The following is a 6,209-nucleotide window of genomic DNA, read 5'->3' on the forward strand; positions in this document are numbered from 1 at the left end:
AATGTCTTTCACATTTAGTTCAATTTTTTGGTGTTCAGTTTTCTCTTGCCATGCTTTTTCTAGTTTTTCGTCTCTTTCGGGGTCATATATCATAGTGCAATGAAATTCTGATTTTGGAAACTGTGCTTCAAAAATCTGTGCTTCAATGAACTTTCCCCATGTATTAATTATTTGTCTCACCTCATTTTCTATTTGTCCTATCCAGTATACATTTGCTTTTGGTTCAGAGATCATCATTTGAGTTTTTATTCCCTGCAGGTCTATATACACTCCTTCTGGAGAACACCAAATTTGTAGCCCTAATTTACATAATGCATCTCTTCCTAACAAATTAACAGGAGTCTGATTTGATACAAGGACAGGTAGTGTCACACTTTTATTTTTAGTTTGTAGGCAAACTGGAGCAGTCATAGGAATTAGCTGCGTTTGTCCCGAGAATCCTATTGTCTTTGCAAATTTTCCAGACAAGGGGAGATGTGTGGCATAATTAGAATTTACACATGTATAAACTGCTCCTGTATCAACTAACATGGGTGTAGTTTTACCTTCTATTTTAATTTTTAACATTGGTTCTTGATCAGCATTAGTTGTCAAAATTGGCAGCTGATTATCCCCTTTAGGATTCTCTGGGCACCCCTAATATCCCTGATTTGGACCTCCCCAAGGGTTTACTGGGCCTTGACTCGGACCCCGATAAGGGCGTTGCCAAATCACAAAACTCCTTGTGTGTTTTTGAGTTTAGACCGACCACATCCTCCAGCTTGCTCTTTACTGTTTGTGGCATAGCTTCTACCACAGCATTTCTGAAAAGTGTAGCCATTCATGGGTCTCCTTCTGGATTCCCTTCAGTCTCTTGTTGCCATCTTTTTAATTGTCTCTGTATATATTCATTTGGGCTTTCTGTATCTCCCAGTTGATCCCCCTTTAATGATTTAGGGTCTATTCTGGTTGGATACTCATCTCGCAGTGCCTGCCATACTGCTGGACGGAATGCATCAAAAACAGTCCCATCCATGTAATAAGAGTCAACAGCTCTGTCTAAATCAGACGCTTGGAGGATTTCTTCCATTTTTGATCCTCCTATGATTTTTGCCAGAAGTGCTTTAATGTTCCCCACAGAAAACAATTTTCCCATTGTTTCTTCTTCAAAAACTCTGATCCACTTTCCAGCTCCCTCATGAATGTTTGGGAGGCGAGTGACTAACCCCTCAAGATCCTGTGAGGGCACATATTGACCCTCTGTACCCTTAATTAGAATTGGGAGTTGTTTTCTAAGCCTTCCTTTTTCTCTTCCCTGTGACCATCTTTCCTCATCAAATGATAACTCCTGTTCACTTCCTAAATTTAAACTATCCAATAGTCTACTTCTGCTTTTGACTAATTTATCGGTATCGTCTATTAATTGTTCTGTCTCTTTAATTCTTTTATCTATTTCATCCTCAATTATTTGTGCTACCGCATCAATCTCCTCCTCTTCCTTTTCTATTTGCTTTCCCTCATATTGTGTTTTTATTTTTTCTAATGCTGCTTAGATGTTTTATTTTGAGTCATTTTTTGTCTTACATCTTGTTTTTTTTTTTTTTTTTTTCTAATTCCACTTGTCCTTCCATTTTCATTTCTCCTAAAACTTCTACTATTCCCTTAAGTATTGGAAATTGACCTTCTGGTATTACTTTTGAAGGTGGTTTGGCAAAGATTTCCTCTTTTTTCTTTGTTTCTTTGTCTGTCTCTTTTATTATTTTCCTTGCCTGCTTTATACTTTTCAATAAATCTTCTTTGTTTCAAATCTTGTTTGCAAAATCACCCTCTTGTTTGAACAATGCCAGCACTGCCTGTTCTTTTTCTCATTTTGCTTCTCTATTTTTTCTTTTCAGGTTTTTATTCTTTATCTTATAATTTTTTATCAAAGTTTCCATTTCTTTGCATAATGTTACATCAAATGTTCCTTCTTTTGGCCATTTTGTCATCATATCTTGAGTTCTCTTTTGCCATTTGATTGACATTTTATCAATTAATTCCTTACACAAAGGGTATTTTAACCCCAGCATTTCCACTGGAGAGGCCATTATTATCCTCTAGTCAGTTTATTTAAAAGAGCAATTACCGTTGGCTTAAACAGTTTTTGAATTCCAAGTTCCAAATATATATATTTTTTTATTTTCAACGGGAACTCAATATACTGTTTAATTTAATTTTACTCTATCTTTTTCCTATAACTTGTATTTGAATGTTTACTCATATGCAAATTTTTCTCTATTTCTTTCATTCTTATTCAAATATTACCAATCATTGATAACAACCACTTTTTTATTTAGATTATAGTCTATTATCATCTATTACACTTTGCATAAACAGAATAACTAATTATTTAGCACCACTGATTTGGATATCTTATATACATTATATTAATCTATTTTTGCAAAGCTAGTTTTCTCAATAAATTTCTCTCACATTCACAGTCATTCACATTCATCATTCACAAAAGTCCTTTATTGGATGGGGACAATTTTATTCATTCATATATGTTCCCGGGACTTATTGATGTTTATCCCCGGGACTCATACTCTCATGCCTTTATCTCTTTTCGAGTGGACAACCCCCGCCACCAGACCACAGTCTGTGAGGTCAGCAAGGGGTCAAAATCCACAAGAATCAGAGCTTATTTTTAACCACAAGCATCCAGAGCCCACTCACACACAAATATTTACTCCCTGTCAACTTCCTCAAAACAGTGAAAACCAATACACTATAAGATTCACTCCTTTGATACAATAATACTTTTTTTTAAACTATACTATTCCATAGGATTTGAGTAACCTGAGCAGTCCCTCGCTTCATGCATTCGAGGTGGTAACCGTTACTCTTAACCTATACACTTTTTAAAACCTCTATTTTCCCAGCTCACCCGAGCAGTCTCTTGTTAAAACTTTGTTTAACAAAACGGTAACCGTGAGCTAACCATCTGTGCACATGCTATACTTATCAAAGTAAAAACAGATAAACCACTGATATCCTTTATCAGTAAATACAAATCCTTGCATACTTGCAACAAAACCTTTGCGCTAAATCAGCAGTACCAGTATCTCAAACAATCCACATAGAATTATTTAAGTTGTAACAGTCACTGTCTGTCACATTATTTACTTGTCCTTATGGTCAGTGCTATGTTCATCCCATCCACTAGGGGACACCAGTAGCATCTATACCTTGTGTATAAAAGAGGAAGCAGAAGAGTAAGAGGTAGCTTCAGTTTGAGTAACCACATGGTTAATGGCTGTTCTCTTAAATAATCCTGGCTTGAGAAACTTTTTGTTTGCTGCTCAGCTGTGAGTTTGTAGTTCTTATTTCATCTTATGTGTATGCTTTGTTTAAGAATTTGTAGAAATGTTAATGAGTTGTTTTTGTTTTGTAGAGGATTTTTGTATTACATGGAACTTACATTGCCTTGAGTGCTGGAATGAGAATTTGCTTGGGTGCTTAGGACAAAGCAATTGCCCAAGGATTGTATTCAAAGACTCCCGGACTACAACCAGAAGAACAAATACTTCCTTTCATCAATACCTACCATTTGCAGATAAGACTGTTCATTCTTAAGACTGCTCACTTGATCAACTCCATTATTCGTCAACATCTTTATGGGACATTTCACACTTATCCACTCACACCATTACTTTTTATGTGATTTATTTTATGTTTGAGTTTGTTTGTTTGTTTGTTTGGTGTTTATGGTGCACTGTTCATGTAAAAATTCAATATATGCTGTGAAAAGATTTTCCTTTCTTGTCTTTTGTTGATACACGTATACCCTGAACACAGAATCCAGTAGGATAGAGTGCAAGATTGATTCCCCCTCATTTTTCTGTAGCAGGCCTGGTTTAAAATAGCTGGGACAGTTATAAAGTACTGGTAAAGACTTTGGAGCTCCCCCGCGCATTTACCATATCATTTGATATCCTCAAGGCCTTCTTATTAGAAATCACACTACATGCAATAATTTCTGGAGTCTGAGTTTTTCTTTTCAAAAATTTTTCTTTTGAGTTCGTTAAATTTAAAGAAGCTTTTTAAAGTGCCTCACCGTAACGGACAAATGTCTGGGCGAACCACACAAACTTTAAGCAAAAACTGCTTACCTTGGCCAAGAATAGAGTTTGTGCCGCTCTTCCCAACACAGCCCGCCACGATTCGTCACCAGCTCCTAACGGAGTCCCATCTGGGGTGCCAAAAATGTTGGGGTGCCAGTCGAGGAAATGACTTCTCAAAGATCTCAGATGCCAGAAAGATTAGACTTTATTTCACAAGCAAAATCTGAACGCCCTTCTGCAGAAAGACGCTCCCGTTCTGTGGCTAGCTTCCTACATATGTACCTGATTCCTTGCCCCAAAGATGGTTATACATGAGGGCAATACATTCTATAGGTATTTTGAGAAATAGTTTTGCACCATGTGACATTACTGAAATAGAATTCTCTGCTGCAGCAACACAGCTCTCAGGCTTCCAAAGTCAATCCAAAGTCAATCAAAAGACACACAGAAAGGAGATAATAGTGTACAAAAATACAGTTAACCCCCTGAGGTCGGCGGTATCGCCAGGCGATACCAGCTCGCTTTTTTTTATCAGTGTAAAAGAAACTCATAAATACTCTGTTGACTTTGATTTTCCATAGGAGTTTCATACATCAATCGATTCTGTTAAATGTGTATTATTTTTGTGTATACTCACAATAAAACAAAGTGTTGTGCTTTTTGCCAAATAAAGAAAAATAAACACGAAGCGAGTTCTGCCTTCTCTCTGTCAGTGTAGTCCATTCTGAAACGCGTCCGAAAATGAACTGTAACTCAGCGAATACTCAGTCAAACAGGCATACAGACACACAGGCATGAAGCTTGAATTCTCTTTAAATGAATTAATTTATATAAAAAACAAATATTCTCATCTTGTGAAATCTGTATTAAAAGAGAGCGATTCCAGTCGAGCTCATTACAGCTCATTCAAATGTAATGTGACACGCCCACGAAGAGCGCACGCTATTCAAACGCAAATGACTGAGGCAATCCACGCAAACCTGTGAATGCCCCCATATCAGCTCGAGAAAACATAAGTTTATTCAGATCATTACTTGTTTACACCGTCTCGCAGCGCTGTGAGGAATAATAATAATGGAAAATGTCCCTCAGAAGTGCGGGTATTTCGAGGAGCAAGGATCAGACTGAGCTGAGGAATACAGTAGTAAGTTTTTTTCCCTTCTCACGTGAATCGGGTTTCTGTTTATGAATGAATGAACGGCGAGATGCGCGCTGTTTACCACAGCTCGCAAAAGACAGTTTAAATTTAAATTGCGTGTGAATGAATGATGATGTTTTAGCAAACTGTATTGCTATACTGAGATGAGTAAAAATCGACTGAAATATGTTGAAATAAAATGTAGGCTAATTGTATAAGCAACGCATTAAACTGCAAATTAACATTTATATGCCCTAATATTTCATAATAACAACGTTACAGTCAGGCGAAATATGAAAGACAACATTTTTTTGTTGACTAGATTTGGGTACAGTTTTTACTGTAGAATATACTGTAAGATTACACTTGAATTGTTGTTGTAATTGTAACCTTTTTAATAAAAAAATATATTTACAAGGTAGATGTAAACAAACTATTAAAAGGTAAATATAATTTTTTTCTTTAAATAATTTGTATTGTGTTTTATTAGTAACAAATTTTGGGAGAGGATAAATATTCCAAAACTGAAAATACAGTATGAGAATTAACTGCACAATTACTAGACATGTTTACCTTGGATATTATACAATTTGCAAGCACAATTTGTGAACAAAAAACAAAAAACAAAAAAAATCATTGATGTTAGCTATTTGCTTTCTTTCTAGAAAGGACATTTAATTTCCATATGTTCTTTTGTGAGCACTGATTGGATACAAGAGGCAGTGAATTCAAGTGCAGTCCAGGCTGGCAACGAGGCTATAACACATGGCCTAGCACATGGCCAGTAACGTGGCGCTGAGGACAACGCTTCACTGAATGCTGTTGACCGCGATCTTTTCTCACATTGTGGATTATAGGATTACAACCATTGTAATATGGTTTGCAACCATTGCAACCACTCAAGTAGCCTTGTGGATTTGTAACTCATTTCATCTTCATCATCACTTCAATTTATCAAAGACAGGACATTCAAATGATACGTTTACTTC

This window comes from Abramis brama (assembly GCF_963993115.1).
Source record: "Abramis brama genome assembly, chromosome: 20".
Classification (NCBI taxonomy): Eukaryota; Metazoa; Chordata; class Actinopteri; order Cypriniformes; family Leuciscidae; genus Abramis; species Abramis brama.